Here is a 9034-nt window from a genome sequence, read left to right as displayed (position 1 = left end):
TCAGATATTTAAAGGGGCTGGCTTCTTTTGAAACAAGACCTTTTTTTTTTTTTTCTACACAAGATTAACCCAGTTAACACCGTGATGTGAGTTATATACAGCCTCGTTCCCATGGTGACTATGCCAGGCGATGATCTATCAGTGTTGGGAGCAGACAGGTGTGAAGGGAGCATTCTATTCAAGTTATTTAACCATTTTCTTCATTTGTAAAATAGAGAAATAATAGGAGGTAATAGGATTGCTGTGGAAATTATGTCAATAGACATAAAACACTACAACAGTTCCTGACAATGGTGAGTGCCTTAAGGAGAATTTTGATCAGAGCCATGATGTTCACTGAGCATGTGCAGAACACATCCATGGAAACGGACAACGACAGGAAAATGCCTCCTTGAAAATAAATGTTCCTCACTTGGGAAGGACGAATCCCAAATAGAAACCATCTCTTGTTCATAGGCAAAACGGAAAGAATGATTTAAGTTTTGTAGAGAGAATTTCTTTAAAGGCTGAGCTGATTTAATTATTAAAGATGTATGTAGTGAGTAGGCAGGATAATATCAAGGAGTTCTAAATTATTTACACTTTATTGCTCTCAGCCTGTGGGCGTCTGACATGCCTTGTCTTCTATTGGGGGATTCTGAAGAGTGTTCTTGGCCCAGAATATTTTCTGATAATACATCTCCCTAAGAAGGTCTTGAAGCGTCTTACTCATTTAAAATAATCAGTTTTTTGAATTCCCTATCATAAAGATTCTGCTTTTAGGAATATCTTCTTTCCGGTTGCAGACTGTAGCTGAAGAGATGTTTCCAAGGAACATGTTAGTTTTGAATGTACAATCAACTCTCTATCATTTCTGGACATCTTGATATAATGGTAACAACAATATTAGGAAGGTCTCACCTTCCAGATGCAGCTTGCTGCTATTTCTGCTTATGTCATCTCCTGGTTCCTTGGAGTTTCAAAGGGTCCAAACATGCTCGTGTATTGTATTACGTTAAAGTTAAGCAACTATTGTATCATGCCTACACAGCTCCTGGGCCAGATGCATGTAAACAGGAAGGTGACTGAGAAGTTCCCATGGCACCAAGCTGCCCAGTATGAGAAGGGGGGAGAATATTTGGTGAACGGCTATGAGAAGAATGTTGACAAGGCATGAGGGCTCACTGACTGGGCAGAGACTTTTTCTCCTTTTTAACTGCAAGTAAGGAATCAGAGGCATAAAAGTTCTGTGCTAATTAATTGTGGGTATCTTTTGAGCATCCCAGATTTCATCCTTGCTCTGCCACTTTCATGATGAATAATTACGGGGTCCCAGCAAAGGTCAGGTGTCTAGAATAGGTTCTAATGTATCCATTATTTTTTTTTAATGCCTACAGCACCTGGTACTCCTAGGTGGTCTCCCATCCAAGTACTAACCAGGCCCGACCTTGCTTAGCTTCTGAGATCAGATGAGATCGGGCACGTTCAGGGTGGCATGGCCTCCATTATTTTTTACCTCAAAATATTCCCAAGACTCCAGAGCCCTGGATGTAGAAAATAGCCTACAATTAGGGTTCGGGGTGGATGTAGGATGGTTGGGGCAGCGGGGCAGGAAGCAGGAAGCAGGAGGGTTATACCAGATTTCTCTTTGACCACTGTATCCTGATAAAGAGGCTTCTATCTAGGAATCCCGATGTCAGTATTCTTACCTAGATTGACAACTTTTGGATTAAGGAAAAAAGTAGGAAAAAACTAAGATGACCAATCGCCTTAATCAAGGACTATCCATAGCCTTTATTTATTTCCTTTATTTATTTTCTTTATGTAACCTTACGCTCATCTCTGGGTGTCTAACTTCTTGACATTTTGACCGGCTGCAACCGGGCTGATCGATTCTAATGGGGTCTTCAGATGATTAGAAGATATAAAAGGAAGGGTCAAACATTCTCAGCGCCAACCCTCGGGTATGCCTGGTAAGGCCCTGTGAATCCAAACACCATCTTTCTCCCCTTCAGGGGTTTGAACAGCCAGGCAGTCCACAGAGAAGCTCCGCTTGGGGAGGTCTCAGCAATGCTCTTAGAGGTGATACATCTATTCCCTGGAATGGGTTGGGGACCAGAAGCTGTAAGCAAGACAATGGACTGAGAAGCTCCGACTGAGTTAGTTCATACATCTCAACTGCAATCCTTTGTTTGACATTAATTTCCAGACTCTCAGGGAGATCCTTATTTAAATGAATGAATTCAAAAGAACATCCCCATATTAATTAGTATGGATCGTTTTTACTGTTTCTTTAAATGAGTGGATGCTCTCACTGCCCTCATTCCCACCCGCCCCCAAACCCCTGTGGGGGCGATGATCTGGTCCTGCCATTTACCACCCATTTGCCCTGTCCTCTCCTCATTTGGCCTGCATCTCTGAACGCTTTCCAGATCCTCTGTATTTCTTTTCACGAGATCTTTGAGCATTGCTAATTCTACATTCTGGACAGCTCCTGACCTGTTGCTGTTGCTTTTTACCGGAACTCTGGGTGTGGCCTGGCCATGATACAGGCTCCCTTGGCCAACAAGCTAGCTGGCCCTTAATGTGACTGAGGCCCTTAATGCCTTTTCATTCTTAAGCCTTGGTTACCCTTCCTCTCAGAGACCTCAAGAGGGCCTCAGTATCTTTGCCCTCATGCTATGATGGTTTATTAGATCTGCAGAGGTGCTTTCTTGCCAAATCCCCACCTTTTCCCTTCTCTCCCATATTAGGAAGGATCCTTATTTTATTCAGAAAGAGGCCTCCTGGATACTTTCCTTTCCTTTTTCCCTTACCTTATTTCTATCCACAGCAGCCTTGAAGTTTATGTCCAAGTATGTGGGTGTGAGTCCAAGGAGGGACAGGTCTTTGGGGGAATGGGCCCACAAGAGCCAGGACTGATGACCACCATTCCTTGCTTAATTAGTGTGGCCCCAGAATAAGGGGCTTGAGCAGGTGAAGAACATGAGGCAGGAGTGCAGTCCCCTTCCCTGGCTTGTTTCAGTCGCACCGACACACTGCAGACCTGCATCCCATTGATACCCAGGGCAGCATCCTCTTCCCAGACACCAAAAGGAAATAAAATAGCTCTCCTTCATTGCTGGTAACCATAATGGCTAAAATATGCCAGCTGCTTATTATGCATTAAGCTTGGTATAGCAATTATTTTACGTAATCCTTGCTCTGAAAAAATTCTGAAGTAGTGCTATTATTGTCCCCATTTTACAGATGAGGATACTGAAGTGACAGAGCTCTGCTAGAAATTCAGCTCTGAGCCAAGAGCTGGAATGCTTTCCTAGCCTCAAGCTGAAACCAGTTTGTCCTGTTCTGTGACTGCCCTGCCAGACTCTCCTTAGTTGTCAGATTATTTGGGAAGCTGCATCAGCTCTTTTAAGTAGAGGGGACACTGAGTAAATTGACATTGACAGACACTGTCAACATAGCAGTGTGTTCTGCCCCATCAGGCTTGTTCTCCATGTGAAAGCTCCGGCTCCCTGTTGCTTTGGGCCATTGTCTGGTCTCCCTCATGTGCATACTGCAAGGTAGTCATCCTGCGTGACTACTTATTTGGTGTGGCTTGCTTGGGTTCAGTTTTGAGTGTTTGTTTATTTATTTTCCCAGACAGAATCAAATTCAGCCTTTCTGCCCCATCCCATTTTGAAGCACTACTGTTCTCTTCTCTGTAAGTGATTGACCATCTGGGGCTAAACCTGTCTGGGGCCATGTCTCATTTTCACTCCCCTACGGCACCTGTCCTCTATACTTTCGAAGGCCCTTGGGCACATTCCCTCTTCCTACAAGATTACAACTGTGTACTTTCTGTTGCCTCTCCTAGACCAGCAGTGTCTGGAACACAGGGGACAGCAAATAAATGTTTGTTGAATGGATGAATGAATGAATGAAGCTTTTAGTATGTGGAATCGTGGCAGTCTGACGGAACTGCTATTATGATCCCCTTGAAAAGGAGCTTCACGCTTCATTTCAGGATAAAAGTATTGTGGCAACTACATTGTTATGACTTTTCTCTCTTTCTATAGCTTCCGGTTTATCTCAGTCCTCTCTCACACCTGCCAAACAGAAGCTCATACACTTATACTCACCAACTAGCTAGGTAAGAGGTAGCCCAGTTAGTACTCCAGCCCACCATTTCCATTTGAGAGCTTTGAAGTAAGCCGAACTTTGTCCTTTTGTTTTGTTACAGTCATTGTGACATCATCATATTCATCTCAGCAGTCGGGTGAGGCACTGCATCAGATACTGTATTCTTACAGGGATACGAAACTTCAATTTTTAAGTCTGGAGGGGAGAATAAGGCTTTATCAAGGCTGCCTGGAAAATTGTGTTCTTTATAAACCCACCTGCCTTATCATTGAGAAGAATGTAATCTTCCCTGAGAGAAGCTTTTAAAGATTTCTCTGTTAATATTTGCTTCATCATTTCGGAAAGTCTTTAGCCAGGCCTGATCAGACGGATATTTCTGGCTGGGTACAAATTCCATTTTCAGAATATTGCTTGGCTCCCTGTTCCTTTCCTCTCCATGCTATCCACCCCCTAGCCTGACTCATCTCTTCTAGAACCTTCTCTGCCCTCCAAACCACTGAGAGTTATTTACTGAGTGCGTTTCCCAGCCAGCTCCTGGATGCTGGCTAGAAAGACCAATTTACAGGAACAAAATGTCCCCAAGTTATCACTGGGTCACAGTCCAAAATTCATTTCGGGATAAGCTATTGGAATTAACAATGTTTTTTTCTTATAGAAACAATGCGGGGTGGTGGGGATTCAGTATATTCCTCTGAAGCCATTTTATCTATAATGAAGCTTAATTGTAATGCAAATGAGGGATATAGGAACAGAATATCTCTGTGATACAGAAGACAGGGACTGGGATAGGAAGAGAAATAGGAAGAGAAGGGGGATTTCCCCTACCCTTCCCACTTTATTAAAGCAGTTCTAATCCTAAACCACAGTTTATAATAAGTAGGTCTTATGCATGAAAGCTCTTGTGGCCTTAGAGCCAGAAATGATTGGAGTTCAGAGTCTGACCCATGTTAAACAAACTTATACCAGCTTGATGTACCAACCAGAATGGCAGGTCCTCATCAACATTGCTGGGTATTGAGCCCCGTGGATAAGCATGTTCCTGCTTTTCCTCCTTGGAAAAGGGAAGCTGCGAGGGAAGCTGGAGAGTGATCAGAAAGCTGTGTGGTAGGCCTCACTTAAATCAGGGCGTCAACCGTTAAAAATGGGACGGGACATCTTTAGGCCCCATTATTCTCTTCTCTGGCCATAGCATGCATAATCAGGACTCAGGGCTTCCTTCTTTCAATCTCCCTTTCCTAGACTTTCTGGCCCTTTGCTAGATAACATTTTTATTCTAACTGTGGTGATTTCTTCAATCAATTGAAAGCCAAAATTGGTCGGCTTGGGAGCCATTGTGACTCTTTAAAATTTCTATAATATCATTCACTCTGTTCTGGTCCAACATATGCAGATTTCATAGTTTAACTAGCAGGAAGCAATTTAATTTCTTTGTTATTAGGGATCACTTCAATTTGAGTTTCCATTCCTTCTCCCACAATCATGTTCCAACTATACCTTCAACTATATAGATAGTGCCACTATTTTGTGTGTATGTATAAGAGGGAGAGGGGAGAGTAGAATCAATATATCTTATTCCATAAAATCCTCAAAATTCAAAAATATTTGCTGTCTTAATTCCTTTTCATTTATTTTTATGTATTTATTTATTATTAAGTTTATTGGGGGTAACAGTGATTAATACAATTATATAATTTTCAGGTGTACTTTATAGTTTGACATTTATATATTCTATTGTGTGATTACCGCCCAAAGTCCAGTTTCCTTCAGCTACCATATATTTGATCCCCTTTACCCACTTCACCATCCCCCTACCCCACTATATTTGACCCCCTTTACCCCAACTACCTCTCCCTTCCTCCCCTACCCCCTACCTTCCGGTTCAAATCCTTTTCAGAAGTGGCAATAATATAGTGTAAAAAATACATGAGCAAATATAAAGTCACTTGTTAACTTTCATCCTTAATGAAAACTCCCTTTCCCTTAGAGCAAATGATCTCGGCTAGATGTTAGAAAAGAAGTAGACAGAGCTAATTTATACTAATGTGTGAATGACTAGCTAACACCTCTAATAACATCCTGGAAGTTTTTCTTTTAGTTTCAGGTGTACGACATAGTGATTAGACATTTATATAACTTACAAAGTGATCGCCTCAATAAATCTAGTACCCACCTGATACCATGCACAGTTATTACAATATTATTGACTATATTCCCTATGCTGTACTTTACATCTCCATGAGCTTTTTGTCTTTTAAAAAGAAGGTATACAGTGATATATATGCATCTTTAACTAGCAGAATTTCAGGAAATATAAGCAGCTATTTCACAGAGCAGAAAGTTCAGAGAGTGTTGTGGGCAAGATTTCAGGTTCAGTCTGGTCTTTTGTTCTGGAGTTCAGCTTCCCTCAGTAGGTTATGACATCTTTTCTTTCGGAACACCAGCCTTAGAGATTTTACAGGGCTCCGAGGTTTATCACAAAACATCCTATGGCTGTACTATCAGGACCTCTAGTAATTGCTGTGAGAGAGGGGCCAGGCTGCTCAGGGGAGAGTGAAGCTAGTTGTGGGCGCGTTTGTACAATGAGAGACCCCTCTACTAGCTTAACTTGACCTTTCCTCCATTTCTGTTGTTCACATTTCTCATCTCTTTCCAAATGCCCCATTTCATTTCATATTTTTGGTATTGCTTTTTAAAATGAGCTTGGCACCTTGACAATTCAAGCATTTCCCTTGCACATTACTGAAATCGTTCATGTTTTATTTCTTCTCCTACCTTTTCCCTATTTCATCTAGCCTTGATTCCCGGGATCCCACTGTATCAAGATCTTCCTGTTTCCTAGCAACTCAGTTTGAGGTTGATTTTGCTGGGTTAGTCTCCCCCACCCCCCACCTTCACTAGCTTCTGAATTTCTCCCTCAAGCTTAGAAGAACTCTTCTACCAGCTGTGTGAATCCCTAAGACATGCTTTGCCCACAGGTCCCCACCCCCATACTGACGATCTTGCCGGATACTCAAAGAGGCCCCCAGTGGCTGCTCTTGACCAATAGAGAGATGAATCGAACAGTATCTCTATTGAACGATTTGACAACATCATGTGCCCCGTAGCCATGGCTAAACTAATCCCCAGCTCTGCATCTGGATTAGGAATGGTCCTTAACCTGGATAGGGCTGGGAAATTATATAGGTTTTTGTTTTTTGTTTCTTAAATCTTAACACTGATTTACAGCACAAGCACGCTGCTTGTGAGAGCTGTGGCCAGAGTGACCTTCGAGGCCTCCTGCTATCCTTTTGTTCTATGGAGCTTGGCCTCAAACAAAGCAAACCAGATGGGGCCCCCAATGCTAGGGACCATGGAGTATAATTGGGGCTGTGTCTCACAAGGAACCTTGCTATCCTTTTTCAGAGGACAACTGATATTCCCTCATAACTACTCGACTGCATTAAAGAGATTCTTTGTCATTAGTTTTGAAGAATCCCAGTGACCTAAACATGTAATGAATTGGCTCCATGAATATGTAAAAAATCATATTATTTCTGTCTGAAAGTTTACGAAACTAATATTGTCAGTACTAAAAAGTTAAAAATGTTTCCATATGTGTGGTCACTCTCATCAGATCAGTTTGTAGAATCAGACAATTATCGAGTAAATATCTCCTATGAGCATGGCACTCTGCTTGGCCTCAGGGACACTGCAGTAAGAAAGGTCCACATCTGCTCTCATGGATCTTACATTGATCTTCAAGGGAAAAAAATCTTGATACTGATTTTTGAAATGCAGAAGGTGGAGCTTTCCCAGTGCTCATGCCCTCTAAAATCTATTATGAGTATATATTTGGATTATCATTTTATTTCTCCTACCATATTTTAAACTCCTTGAGGGCATGAATTGTTTCATTTTGGTGACTTTCCTTAGAGTCCTCTGCTATGCTTTCTTAATGCTTGGCTCATAGCTTTATTATCTTCTTTCTCCCATGGGTGCAATGGCTGATGCATACTGAGTATTTATTGAATGTCACATCTCTAGCATTCATGATCTCATTTACCCAAACGACAAACCTTAAAAGGAGGCTGTCAATATGGACTCCATTTAACATTGCTCTTACCTCGGTTTACATGGCCCAACGTGACCTGGCCGCAGCCTCAGCTCCTCTGACCTCCTTCTTCTTTCCTTGCTCACAGCTCTTGGCCACCCTGGGCCTTCCTCTTGATTGGCCACACCAGGCATGCTCCCACCTCAATGCCTCGCCCTCCTCTCTGCCTGAAACGCTCTTCTCCCAGACTGTCGTACGAGTCCTCTGCCAACTCATCCAGGTCTCTGCCCGATGCTGCCTCTTCAGAGAGATAGTCTCTGACCTAACACAGTGACCTCCTCTGTTTACTATCCTCTCACCTTGCTTTATTGTTCTTCATAGCACTTATTATTACCTGACATGTATCTCTTGTTTCGATTTTAATATGTTTGTTAATATCTGAATGCCAGATTCACTTGGGAGGGATTTTGTCTGTCTAGTCCAGAGCTAGATTCCTTGTATCTAGCCTGTGCTGGGCACAAAGTGGGTCCTCAATCAATATTTCTTAAATAAATAAATTTCCATTTATAGATGAGGAAGCTTCGAAAGATTAAGGGACCTATCCAAGGCCACACAGCTAGGAAATGCCAAAGATGGGATTCGAACTACCATCCTCTGATGCCAAAGCCCACATTCTTAACCACTCTGTGTATGTCTTTTATTCTTCTCCACTAAGCTCTTAGATTCTCCATGACAAGGACTGTTCATTTTATATCTTGTAGCCTAAATGCTTAAAGAGCCGACACATGAAGGGAATTTTATAAATGTCAGATGAAAAATATGTGGTTGGCTAATGGATGAAGACTTGAACAGGCAGAGAGACATGTTTCCGATGAGGACACAGTATAGACAAAGGCATAGAGG

The 9034-nt window shown here is 42.2% G+C and overlaps 1 pseudogene; it reads right to left on the bottom strand.

The window, feature by feature from the left end:
• Positions 1-1367: 1367 nt before the first annotated feature.
• On the bottom strand, positions 1368-1486 carry LOC111747181 (annotated as a pseudogene).
• Positions 1487-9034: the final 7548 nt, after the last annotated feature.

Source organism: Pteropus vampyrus, unplaced genomic scaffold, assembly GCF_000151845.1.
Source record: "Pteropus vampyrus isolate Shadow unplaced genomic scaffold, Pvam_2.0 Scaffold213, whole genome shotgun sequence".
Taxonomy (NCBI): domain Eukaryota; kingdom Metazoa; phylum Chordata; class Mammalia; order Chiroptera; family Pteropodidae; genus Pteropus; species Pteropus vampyrus.
This window is presented reverse-complemented; position numbering and strand designations above follow the sequence as displayed.